A 14997-nucleotide genomic window follows, 5' to 3' on the forward strand; every position below is an offset into this window, starting at 1 on the left:
AGTATTTCATTTGTTTATATTTTATTTAATTTCAGCTCTATTTCAAAATGGTTATGAAATTGTTTTAGTTAACAATAACAACCACTTTTAATTTAACTTCCTTACATTCATATTGCAATTTTGCATCTTGTCTGCTTTAATTAAAATTCAGGAATTCGATATATTATTTTTTTGTCAATTCAGCTCTGATGAACATGTGACCTGTTTTCTGAATTGCTTTTCCATATTTAAAAATAATGCCATCGAAGTTTACTCTGGCTGTTTTAAGTTTAGGTAATGCTCAAGTTAACCGTGTTTTTCTTTGTCCATTTACTGCTAACCCTCTTTCAAAATTTCAACAGTGGTGGTCAGCAACGAAGTGAATCTTCTTCGTTACTGTACTTAAGTACATTTTTCAAGTATCTGTACTTTACTGGAGTATATTATTTTGAGTAACTTTTACTTTTACTTCACTACATTCCAAAGCATAAAATCGTACTTTTTACTTCACTATTTCATAAAACATATCGTTACTCCTTATAATATATACTCCTTAATTACTCCTTATAATATTTTCAATGATTATAATACTATAATATTCTTTTCAATGAACCAATTTTTCAGTGAAATCGGTTCGCAAATGGCAACAAACGATTCATTCACGAGCTGTTCTCGAGTCGACAACTCACTGATTCAAACGATGCGTTTAGAGCGAGTCTCCAGTGAACTGAACTCAAAAGTAAACACTGGAGATCTTGTGAGCGCCCGCGCGCGCAACTGATGCTGCTAAAAGTAAGTTACTAATGTCGAATTTTAGGATTAATTATTGTAACTGAAAATCATATTTAAGTCAAAACTGTCAGTTGTTTGTGAACTAAATCTGCTATAAAGGGTGATCTATTTAAGCCCACTGAAATGCTTGAATGCAGATCAATGTCAGTGTCTCTATGTTTTAGGTCAAAAAACAAAACATTAAAATAACACAGATTAAATAAAATAACTCATGCACGTTCATATTCCTCGCTGCTGTAAAGTTAGCAGTTTTATTAAATTGCTATGCATTTAGCCCTATGTGTCTGTTTTTATATTGTTTATCAACAGTACAAATTTTTATATTGTTTAGATCATCGAGCCGAGCAGACAGATATGAGTGTTTATTCATAACCATACTGAAAATAAGTAAATATTGTTAGCTAATGCTAACTGTCTAGCTAACAAGCTTGCGGGTGCTAAATTGAGGAAATGTTTTGATATAAAGTCCAAATATTTTTATTCAGCCACCTAGATAGATTCCATCTGATGTAAAAAGAAAGGATGTGATGTTCAGAACACAGTAACTACAGTAATTATCAAAGTGTGAAGTGATGCCCTCTTGGGGCATTTGGCCAGGGGTGTTTTTACACCACAGACAAGGTTTGAGAAGAAAAAAATCATGAAAATATAATTATATTTTCCTTAAAATGTTCTTCCTAACTTCAGGCCTAATTCTCATGTCATATATAACTGACGTTCTGCAAAACAAGAAGTTTTAAAACACTTTTTGTCTTACTGGGGAAAATTAGACGGTCAAATCTGTTTTCTTTCAGGTACATCGCAGTGTAAGCTTCACAGTGAACATCACTACATCACTCTTATCGACGTAGTCCATATCAACAACAAATATATATATCTTGACTCCATATAGTGGTAATTTTGGGAAAATTACAGGTATTTTGGGCAGTAGGATTATAAAAATGTGCTAATATAAAATTAAATTAAGTAGTCTACATAAAATCTATCTATCAGTACTTTTTTACTTAAGTACATAAAAAAAATAGTACTTTTGTACTTTTACTTGAGTAAAATTTAAAAAGCAGTACTTTGACTTTTACTGGAGTAATATTTTATTATACGTATCTGTACTTTTACTCAAGAACTTGATCTGTGTACTTTGTCCACCACTGAATTTCAAGTTTGAAATGTGGCTTTGCCAAGGGCCTTAGTTTGAAGCTTAAAAAGACCCAGGGTTAAGCAGCACAGTCTGAAGTTAAAGATCTATAAACTCTAAAGCTAGTGTTTGTATTGACATGTAACTATTGTCGCTTGGTGGGGAACTGTGATTTATTTTTGGTATTCTAATTTGGAAGCACAGCGGCTCTCAGAAGCCCATAATAGCCTGGGTTACCGGACAAGGTTACCTTGCCAAGCTGCTTATCATGGAGAAAGTGGCCTGCTAGGACAAAGCATTTCAGAATTTTATTATCATTCAAATTAGAACATATAGAGGGCTTCTCTGCGATTGGTGAAATAATGGTGGTCATTTATCTAGCTAACACCGACCTTTCATTTCCCATTCATGTCTTATTAGGGGGGCATACATCATCATCTTGGCATAATTAAAAAAAAAAAAAAAAAAAAAAAACCTCAATTGATTCATAGTAGAAATGGGAAAAGGTGGTGCTGTGCTCGGCAGGTGCTGCTGACTGTCATTAGTTTCAGAGTCTGGCCTTTTGCTGTTGACTTTTCCCATCTTTGCCGTTAGCGGTGGGAGAATGCGGGCCCAAGGCGACATGTATCCTTATCAGTCTCCCGAGTCGTTTATAACCCCCAGGTTAAAACAGAACATAGCCAAACCATGCCACAATGCATTAATGTGATTTTTATGGACGTAGCATAGGTCTTGTTTGTTTATCAGATTTTATGATGGATTTGTACTAGATTTTGTCTCCCTGTGTGCTCATAAATGGCTTTATAAAGGCAGTAAAGGTGTGCTGTTAGACTGACAGGGTTTTACATTGCTATATAATGTATTTATAAATATAAATATAAATATAAACTCAACCAGAGATCCTAAGCTGAAAATGCATTTTTGCCTTGTGAAAAAAGCTGAAATTTTAAAAGCAATTGATGAATATTTACTGAGTAGTCCACTGTTTTGTATAGGAGGCTCAAAATGACAAATTTAACCTGAGATTTGGAGTCAAATTACAGGGGGTTAAAAATGAAGAAGGCAGCGTCATATGCAACGTTTATTGACTTTAGAAATCCTTGTTGCATTATATCAATTATGACAGTTCCCTAAAGTTTACATGCTTGTAACTCAATATGGACTGTATTTATATAATAGTGCACCAATTCTTTTTTTTTTTTTTTTTTAGAGTAACTGACTAAAATTAATGATGCTAATAACTTTAATTGCTCAATTTTGGTAACATTGGAAAGGTTGATTAATTTTAGTAAACCAGTTTGTTTGAATGGTTCATGTTAATCCAACATGATCTCATGAGAATTCAGTTTTTATTTATACTGTACATATTTTTAAGGAATGGTTCTGGTTAGGTTTAGATGTAGGATTAGAGACTCAATATTTTTTTATGCTATATTATTACTTAAATGGTAATTTCCCTCCATATTTTGGTCTATTGAGTTTTGTATTTGCCATCAAATGAGTATATTTAGGTTTGGAGATAGGTTAAAAAGTCTAAAAATCTAAATTGTTTCTCAATAAAATAATAAAAATGCATTGATACACATATCTTAATAGTGTTGGGCGATGTGCTCCACAGTCATATTGTCCTATCGTGCTAATAGCCTTGTGTCAAGCAGCATATTATATTACAGCATATGGATATTTTTTTTATACTGTATGACTGAATTTGTATTTAAAATTATAACAATTTAATAAAAACATTGAAAGTTACTATTTATAATGCTTACATTTCCTCAGTTATTCAAACAGCAGCTACAGAAAAGCAAAGAAAATTTTCATGATCAAAGAACATCATCAGTGAAGCTGTCTACACTGTATGATGAATAAATCTCTTATACTTAGATTGCACATACATCTGCACTTTGTTGTTTATGATGAGAGATTTCACGAGTGAGCAGAATTCAAAACTCCGGTGTTTCAGCGTTGACTCATCTGACCGCCTCTGATTGGCTATTGCATTCATAAACTTAACTGAATCATGTTTGATTGGTTATAATACGCAACACTGTAAAAACACGTAAAAAGTAGTATGATGGAAAAAATAAGCCCTAATATTAGACAATATTAGCCTGATGATAATACTACTACTACTAATAATAATCTTGTTATCAAAGGAATATCTCTGACTGTTGTCTATACACGATACTATTGTCTGTCGGCACAACCCTAAATCTTAATGATACAAAAGATTTGTAAATATCTTACTTTGTTTTAGCTGCAAATACATAGTAATTTTACGTTTTAAATGTAATACCTCCAAACTGTACATTTCAGTAAATTACTTGTTTCTATCAGGACCACTATCGTCAATGATAGACACTTAGCATACAGTTTGGTTTGGCGGTATGGTTCTGTTCTGGGCAAAAACTCCCTGCCCATCCATGCAGCCTGTCATGAATGAGCAGGGAGAGCAGCAATAATAATAACCCCCCAAGGGTTAACAGAACAGAACCAAGCAGCTATCATTATTGTACTTAATTACATTTAGTGTAACACATTATTCAAGATTAGAGAAACTGATTCAACAGGAATGTCAGAAGCCAAGTCCTGACTGTGGCGAAAGGAGGAGTTGGGGATGGAGGAGGGTAATTTGCTCCTGAGCAAGCAAGCTGCTGAATAATACTGAATATTGCTTATATAGGAATGCCGCGATATGTGTCATATCCCTATAGGTAGATGTGATCAGCTGAGAGTCAGCTCATGCAAGCTTGACTCACGTGACTTGCCAGAACTAATGCTGCGCTTAATAAATGTTATGTAATAATACCTACGTATAAACAATAAGACCAGGGTGGTTAATCAACGTGTTTAAATAAATTATGCACTTAGTTCCTGCACGTGAGCCTTTTTTGTGGTACATTTTAGTTTTGATTTTAGTTAGACTTGAACCTGCATTGTCCATATGCACACCATGGCTCAACACATTTATCACCTGTTGAGGGAGACCTTCTTCATTAAGTCTGAAGATAATGCACACCTGGGTGGGCTGATGGGTTGAGATAAATGAATGAGAATTCCCCCTAAAGCTTTCCCTAATGAGAATACTGCATGAAACCAGTTCTCTTTCATGTGGACTGATGGAAGGAAGCCATTCTCCCCATAGCCCTTTTAAAGACTAATTGAATAGTAAAGCATTGCCTGGGGCGTTTTGTTGTCAGCTCATTTGGCTCCCCATTCATCTCAATCCGTCATAGCATTTTTTTTTTTTTGGCAAAATGCTTAAGTAACAGCCCGCTGAATGCGACTCTAATCTGATGATGCTGAAATAACATACATACCAAACCACCTCCCCCACCTGACCCAAACACGTCTCACTTTAACTGTTTCTAATCAATGACAGGGATGCGTGTCCCACGAGCTGTGGTGCCGTTAGCCCCGGATCGAGATTTTCTCTTTCGTTTGACATTACTCAAGTGGAGCAAATGGATTCCCTGAAAAGATAACTAAGTCTTATTTCACTGCCGCACTAATACAAATGATGGCTAACGTGGGCCGGAAACAATTGAATTTCATGTGCGTCTCAGTCTTTCAGATGGTCTGTGAGAACAGACGGGTTCAGCTGTCATTCTAACACAATTCTGAAATTGTGATCATATAGAAAGGTGTTTCTTCAAGTACATGTGGTTTTATGTTCCATTCATTATATCTTACAGATTTCTTTTTTCACTTTGTTGAGTGAAGGTCACATTATATATATTTTTTATAATATAATTAAATTTTAATTTTATTTAATTGATTGTTACATTTGACAAGTTGAAGCAGTATTCTATTAAAATTACATTATATAAAAATATTGTAATATAATAATACATATAAAATATTTATAATAATAATAATATAATATACAAGTATAATAATAATTGTAATATAAAAATAAATATAAAATATGTATTGCATTTTGCATATATAATTTTACCTTTTATAAAATTTAGAAAAATTATTTTAAAATATGAATTAATTTATATCCAGCCTCTTAGTCATCATAAAATAATGCGTAAGAGTATTGTGACATCTTGTATTTCCTACGTCTGATGTTCTCTAGAGAGTGCCGTAGAGCGTTTCTAGCAATTGTTTGACCTTTAAATAATAATCTTGACATTCTTGACATCCTCATTACAGTAATGCATTGCCAAAGGCAGTAATGTGGTATCTTTAAACTATGCACCAGCTGCCCGGGAGTGTAATTAACCCCGCATCCTCATCAGGATTCATATACTACGTTTCCAGGGGCGTCATGCACCTATTTTTCTTCAGGGGGCACCAGTGGCAGTTCTGGCTCACTTGGTGCCCTTGGCAAGAAAAGACCAAAGGGAAAAATAGTTCCTGGTTTAAGTATCAGTCCAATGGTGCAATTTTTGTTTAGCGTACAAGGAGACCCATGTTCAAATGATGTATTTCTTTTTAAACCAAGCAAATGTCACTGAACAGTGATCAGCATGTGTTTTTTTTTTTGTTTTTTTCTGTTAACAACTGTTTATTGAATTTTCTTCTGGGAACAGTAGTATAAAACAAAAAGCAGCTGTAGAAATTTAGAGCCCACCCCAACACATCCCACCTCCTGGTAGACTTTACAAAAGATGACACGACGTTAAAAGCTGAATGCCATGAATATACAGTTTTCACGTTAGATCCATGTATACGAGAAGCTGAAAGTTTCATGGAGATAATGTCCAACAAATACACAGTCCAGGTTCGTCTGTCCATTGTGTGAGGAGGATTCCAACGGTTGACTAGCAATTTTTTTGCTGCTGTGAGAGCAGCTAACAGTAAAGATCTTTGTTGGATGTACAAGGTGAAGTCCCAAAAGTCATTCATGAAAAAATGGCGTAGAGTCAAACATATCTCAGTACCCAACAAATATGATCAGCATGTGTTTTTTTTTGTATTGAAAACAGCAGATTTGAGACAACACTAACTCCCTATTTGTCAGTCTATGAGTTTTGAGCTACATAAGGGAGGATGGATGATGCAAATCGTTAAAGTAAATGATCTGCGAAAGGTGCATCTGAATGGTAATTTTCTGCCATAATGTGTTAGATGTTTTTTCACCTACAGTAAAGGTTCAACATAATCACTTGCATAGAAATGGGGGACATGTGCATGGCACTCCTGTATGTTTCACATACTGTACTTGAAAGATGTTTATCACTTTAAAAGTGATCATGTGTGATTTAAAAAAAAAGTTTGAGTCAGTAAGATTCTTTTAATGTTTTGAAAATACGTTTATTTTGCTCACCTAGGCTACATTTATTTGATCAAATATACTGTGAAATATTATAACAAGTTATAATAACTGTTTTCTATTTTAATATATTTTAAAATGTAATTTATTCCTGTGATAGCAAAGCTGAATTTTCAGCATCATTACTCCAGTCTTCAGTGTCACATGATCCTTCAGAAATCAATCTAATATGCTGATTTGCTGCTCAAGAAACATTTCTTATTATTATCAATGTTGAAAACGGCATATTTTTGTGGAAACCATGATACATTTTTTAGGATTCTTTGAAGAATTAAAAGTTCAAAACAATGTGTATTTAAAATGGATTATTTTTGACATATCAGTGTCTTTAATGTCAATTTTGATAAATTTAATGCATCTTTACTGAATACAGTTAATACGATAGCAGGATATGGCATAAAATAGCGAGTGCAGACTTGACACACGTATAGATAAGAGGATATCAAAGAGCCACTTCCCACCTCGTTACGAAGAGAGACGCCAATTATAACAGCCTTATGTCTTAATCTGCACATGACTGTTTGCTGGCTGGCATTATCAACCATCCGCAGTAACGCGTGTGGAGGCCGTGTTGGGGAAAAGCATCTCCGTACCTGAGAACTTCTCTGATATTCCTTCAGTCTGAGCCCGCAAAGGAGGCAGTGAATGCCAGACCCCCCCTTAATCTTCATATGTCACTGTCACTCGTCTGCAAAAGCAGTATATCTGCCGCTTGCAGAGCTATTTGGCTCGAGATGGAGTCACAGGCCTGCCTAAACGGGTTGGATTAACGGCACTTTCAGTCCCTGTCTGTCTCGCACCTTTGCAGCACTGTGACCGAGTAAATAGCCTCCTTTCAGCCGACTGGAGGGAAGTTCCCCTGGGAGAGATGCACATTCAATCATATATCATCCTTCGCCCTTGGCCTGCGCTCGGGCCCGATTCTGCCTACATCACCCATGTGTTTTTCTCAACAGCATGCCAAAAAGAAACAGTAACAGAATGTGCACGTAACAGTGACTGACCACATTTAAGTCACCTTGCTTCCACAAATAATTTGACTCTTTTGTTTTTACCACATAGATTTCCCAAATTTATTCATCTTCAATTTGTTGAAATGAAGTGAAGTGACATTCAGCCAAGTATGGTGACCCATACTCTGAATTCGTGCTCTGCATTTAACCCATCCAACGTGCACACACACAGCAGTGAACACACACACACCGTGAACACACACCCGGAGCAGTGGGCAGCCATTTATTCTGCGGTGCCCGGGGAGCAGTTGAGGGTTCGGTGCCTTGCTCAAGGGTACCTCAGTCGTGGTACTGAGGGTGGAGAGAGAGCGCTGGACATTCACTCCCCCCAACTACAATTCCTGCCGGCCGGAGACTCGAACCCGCAACCTTCGGATTACAAGTCCGACTCTCTAACCATTAGGCCACGACTTCCCCAAAATGTATTTAGTATCATAAACTAACAATGAATTTTACATTTGTTCATCTAGGTTCATCTCATATTATAATAATGCTAATTTGTGCATCTTGAAATTGTGAAAATGTACTAATATATGAAGACACTTTCTTTAACATAGAATAAATGCAATAAAAAATAGTTTGTTTATAAACTCAATCTCTCTAAGATACTAAAAGCTTACTGCAAAACCTATATTATAAAGCAATTAGTTCCAGTTCTTGATTCTGATCAATATGGCGTCAAAATTGTTCCATCTATTTTAGCAAAATTAACTTTTCTTCATGATTTATGTAATGAATTATGAGTGACCCCTGTTGTGACCTCTATGTTACATCCTTCACCTTTAATTTTGAGGCATTTCCTTCTGTTAAAGCAACTCTTCTCATATGGGAGATACATTGATGTGTGTGTGTATCTGTGTGGAAGCACAGTCCAAAGTGTGGAAGGAATATTACCGTATTTCTTAATTTTTTGTTTTCGGTAAGGTACTGTTACAGAAGCAGACTGTACACTCGGGATATAAAAAGCTAAGGTTTATTGGACAGATGAGCAAAGGCAGGAGATATCAATGGAAAGTATCAGATGCAGAGATGTAGAATGATAGGGATGAGACTTTCACTGAACCGTGGTGTTTTCTGACATGAGCTCGTGGATGAATGGGAACCACACACCTCAACGCTGCGTCGTGAAACTCCAGGAAGGACAAACAGGGATCCAAGACACGGATGACAACACTCAGATAGAGAACAAGAGTTAAGTGCACAGGTAGGTATCAGTATTAACATGAAGGAGTCCACTTCATACGACCGAGACCGGACGTCAGATTGAGGTGAGGTGTGTGGTTTTGTAGTGTGTTGGTAATGAGATGATTGGATAGTGACAGGTGCAAGTGATCAGGGTGACGTTGGAGCCTGGCCGTTCTGTGACGTACTGAATGTCCATCCATTTACACCGTAATGATACTTGCAAACTTGCACTGTGCTTTTAACTAAAAAAGGAAGACCGGATGCTTTCTTATGCTGAGGGATTAGCAGATGTATGTGTGTGAGAAAATATAACATTGTTGAAAAAAAAAAAAAAAAGACTATTTTATTTGAGTGCTGTAAGATGAGGCATGTTACATCTAAACATTCTCTTGTTATTTACTGTCACTATCAGGAAGGTTTTTATTTATTTATTTTTGTTTAAGCATTTAATGAACTTACTTAAAAAAAAAAGTATTTGTATTGTGTGATAACTGTTTTATAAAAGGTACTCGAGTAGGTACTTGAGGTGCTGTATTGTGAATAAGTCACTGTCAATTTGGGCCAAAAGGACACATTAAATTGTTCTTGCTGTTACAGTAAAGACATTTATCCACCTTTTTCTTGCCGTAAAAATGGGTGCAGCTATTTGTAAATTCTATGGGTCTAGCTTCCGGTCTTATCCGCGTCCAGCTATTTTTAGCTGGACAAAACGGTTTGTTTTGCTGCTTGATATTGAAAATTCAACATTTTAGAATTATTTGTGAAAGATCATGTGACACTGAAAACTGGAGTAATGGCAGCTGAAAATTCATCTTTGCCATCACAGGAATAAATTATTTTTTAAAAATATATTCAGATCGAAAACACTTATTTTAAACTGTAATAATATTTCACAATATCCCTGTTTTACTGTATTTTTCATCAAATAAAAACAGCCTTGGTGAGCATAAGCAACTTTTTTCAAAAACACAAAATCACATTTACCCCAAACAATTTAAAATATTAATATATATTAGTTTTTATTTTAATTTTATTAAATTGTTTTTGCAATAAACTTGAAATAGTATCTTTTCAGAGATGGTAACTTAGTAACTAAGCTCACAGTAGGTGCATCTTGAAAGGTTCATACACATTATTTCTAAAAATCAAATTTTCTAAGCAGAAAATGAATGGTATTTTTACTTCTGGAACCCTGTTGCGCTCTATTACTGCAGCTCTTTAGATGACACCATTATTGCATTGTGGTCTGCTCTGTTGTGGTGAACTTTTATTGAAGCTGCGCTTAACAAGGACTGATTATGGTCTTGCAAGGCCCCAGGGCACGAGGTTCTCTGGAGGCTCCTCTTGTCGCAATTAATGTCCAAATAACAAGAAATTACATTGAACCCACCATGGGAGTAATACACTGCAAAAGAGGTGACAATGTATCACGGCTAGTATACAACATTATAAGGTCATTTCTTTGTGTATTTCACATTGTGGCACTGGATGTTTGTCTATATATAAATTTTAAATGTGCAGTGGCTTGTTCCCAGGTTTCCATCCACTACTAGTCTCTCTGGTGAATGTAGATGCTCCATTGGCTTGGTCCATAATCCATCCTTGGTCTCCAAATGCAGTGTGTAGTGCAGCAAACATGTTTCATATCAAACAGCATACTTTCTTTATGACCACAGACTGAGTAATATGTATATGGACAATAATATTGCAGAGAAACAAGAATGGATGTGATTGTAGATCACATTCAGGTGGCAGCAAGAAATTGTTCTTCTCTAACCTCTCATAAACTTTAATGGGATGGGTTATTATGGTATAATACAGTATAACTCATGAAAATCAAGGCGAGGTGCGTTCGCTGCATTTTCGTCTGTTTCACACCCTCATACACTCCTTTATCACATCTGGAGAAGGAACGAGTCACACCATTGACACTGTTAATTCATAGTTATCTCGAGTGGTTTCGAATGCCTCTTTGACTTTATAACAGTCCGGAAATGAACATAGCATCTTTAAGAGACAGTTCTGAAACTGTGAAAAATCATTGCTAATTTTATGCTTAGAATGAGTTGCACATGCTTTAGCCGGACAAATGTAATTATTGCTTTTATGTCACATTTTGGAAAGATCTGATAGCGAGCAGCTTCTTTTATCACATCTGGACAAGAAAGGAGTCACGCCATTGACCATGTTTATTCATAATTATCTTAAGTGGTTTGAAGTGCCTCTCTAATTTTATTACAGTCTGAAAATGAACATCAAATCTTTAAAAGACAGTTTTGAAACTGTGAAAAATCATTGCTAATTTTATGTTTAGAACAAGTTGCATATGCTTTAGCCAGACAAATGTAATTATAGTTTTAAATTAATATGTCACATGAATGGACATAGATGATAGCAAACGAATGCCTTTCACATCTGGAGAAGGAACAAATCACACCATTGACACTGTTAATTCATAGTTATGACGAGTGTTTGAGTTTGTTGCAGTTACCGAAAATTAAAGGTGCAGTAGGAGATCTTGGAAAATGCTAACTTTAGCCTGATAGCACTGAAAGCTGTCCCACCCTCCCTGCAATCGCCGTCCAAAGCCACGCCCCCTGAACGCACATACGCTCACAGAGCAGAATACCAGAGACAACATTAAATTACTACAATAGGCTACATCAGCAGTTCCCAATTACAGTCCTCACACCCTCCCCACTCGGCACATTTCTTATGTATATCTTATCACGTCTGACTTTTGTTCTATTCGACCGTAAGTCATAAGTGCTCTGCGAAGTCAAGTCACTATTATTTGTATAGCGCTTTTAACAATGCAAATTGTGTCAAAGTAGCTTTACATCAGCTTGATATAAAGCTGGGTGGCTTTATATCAGCTTTACAGTATTTAGATGGGGAAATAATAGTTTGTCAAAATAGTGTCATTCTCCTCTGGCCAGACAAAAAAAGCAATTTAAATCTAGGCTAAAGCGGATTCAGATTGTGCAAAGGACTCATCTGTTTCCTGTGGTCTTGTCCCTATGGCCGTCTAGGAGACAGGGTCTTCACTGGAGATCAGTCCCTGGGGCTCATCTACTTGTCCTGGTCTCCGCTGACGTTCAGGGCTGTAGAGGTCATCTCTGGGTGCTGATCCACCATCTGATCTGGATACGGACTGGATCCGGGTGGCTGCAGTGACCATCTGATCTGGATACAGTCTGGATCTGGGTGGATACGGTGACCTCGGAACAAAAAAGAAACAGACTAATATTAGCGTAGATGCCATTCTTTTAACGATGTAACAAGTACATCGGGTGTTTTGGGAAGTGTTCCCGGTTCCGGTTGACCTAATTAATGCAGCCTAACAATCCTTTAATGGATTTGAATTATAGAAATGTGATAGTGTATTATGTGTAAGCCAGGTTAAAGAGATGGGTCTTTAATCTAGATTTAAACTGGCAGAGTGTGTCTGCTTCCCGAACAGTGTTAGGTAGATTGTTCCAGAGTTTGGGCGCTAAATAGGAAAACGTTCTCCCGCCCGCAGTTGATTTTGATATTCTAGAAGTGGACATCACCAGATATTCCGCCATGATTCCAGTTCAAAGCGAGCGTATATGCTTTATACAAAGGGCATTAAAGTGTGCGAGATGTGAATTTAAATTCAATTTATTTACAGAGGTATATAATGTCACACTTCACACTTCTCAAGCAAGTTTCGTCTGTGTGTGAAGACGCTGCGCAGCGCAAATCCGTGAATGAATGTTCCGAAGTGAAATAAACTTCAAAGGATTTCCCCTGTTCAGGGAGTAGGGAGCAATGAACACTGTGTAGGGAGCATGTCAATCGGAACACAGTTCAATCACGTAGCTCTCTTCTAACGAGCTGGTTATGTGAATCGGGTGTGTTAACTAAGCGAGACATGCAAAATTTGCAGAGCGGGGGGGGGGGGCTGGAATTGGGAACCGCTGGGCTACATCATGTGTCATTCACCGGTGAGAAAACTTTATAGCACAGTGAGTAAAAGTACTACAATACCAGGAAGGAAGATTGGGTTGTTGATGTCGGACCGAGCGTTTTGATTGGACGAACATTGGTTGGTCCTACACCTTCCACACAATATATAAATACAGATAAATACATTTAGACCACTTAACTTAATGATTGCTATCGGGATGTGAAGAGACTTTCAACCAGAATAACAAAAAATGTTCTGAAGGCAATCACCTATTGCACATTTAACATAAGATCTTTAAAAGTCACAACTCTTTTCAACATCAATAATAAAAATAAATATTTGTTGAACACTGAATCAACATATTAGAATGATTTTTGAAGGATCATGTGACATTGGAATGACAGACTGGAGTAATGGCGGGCAAAATAAGTTGGACAAATTATTGCTTTTTACGTCACGTTTATGGAAAGGTCTAATAACAAGCGAATGCCTTAATCACATCTGGAGAATGAATAAATCACACCATTGACAGTTAACTCAAGCTATCTCAAGTGGTTTCGAGTGCCTCTTGGACTTAATTACTGTTTGAAAATGAACATCAGATATTTAAAATATAGTTCTGAAACAGAAAAAAAAAAAATCATTGTGTACAATTTTTATGATTGGAATGAGTTGCGCACGTTATAGTCGGCCGAATGTAATTATTGCTTTTACGTCACATTTATGGAAAGATCTGATAGCGCGCAAATGACTTTCACGCAAGTTGTAGAAGGACTTTCTGGAATGTTTTAGAGCTTGTAGAATTTGGGGTCAAGCCATTACCCTCCTTAATGTGCTGTGAGATTGCATGCTAATTGATGCTGCACGCTAATTGATATTAGTGCTCGCCATATCTGTTTTGCACATTTGCGCACAACACAAAGGTGTCTTTTACAGGAATGTTTTGGGACAAATCTTTCTCGCACATCTTGGAATAATCTGCCATATCTGTGCTGCGTTACCTGCAGGCGGCTTGCTAGAAGAGAAAAAGGGCTGAGTAAATCAGCCGGAAAGGCACAAAACAAAAGGAGCAGGTAACTAGCAGGGGAGCTTTCCAGTCAGAGGTGTTGTTGTGTGATGAAGTGAAGGTTGGTGCGGTGCCCTCTCTCCTCCCCAACTCCCCTGTAGCGTAGCGCCCCACGTCCTGGGGGAAATCTCGGCAGGCTGTCTCCAATAAGAACATGTGCAGAGGGAGAACTCCGATAAACAATCCAGATCCTCCCTTGCTCTGTCTTTTCGCTGTACTTTGGGCGCCAGGTAACCTTCTGCCAGGAGCTGAGTGGCAGGTAGAGATGTTTCTCTCTATTTTAAGCAGCGTCTAACAAGCCTCGTCAGACAGACTGCAGGGGCCTTATACTCACTGCTGGCATAACTCAAACAGAGAAGCCAGCAGGCTCACCGTCAGCCAAGCACCACCTGCTGCCCAGCACCTCCGCAGAGCTCTGTAGAAACCTGCACGTATGTATACACACACACACACATGCAAGCACCCACCTCACGAGAGTCCGCTGATCGATATGAACCCCCCAGTCGGAGTGCAGCTCCACAGGGAGGATGCGTTCTGAGATGAGAAGGTTAATTTGAGGCCGGTGGCCTCAATCACTGCAGACTCCAAGTAAATATGCTCCTCAGATGA

Source organism: Barbus barbus, assembly GCF_936440315.1.
Source record: "Barbus barbus genome assembly, chromosome: 17".
Lineage (NCBI taxonomy): Eukaryota > Metazoa > Chordata > Actinopteri > Cypriniformes > Cyprinidae > Barbus > Barbus barbus.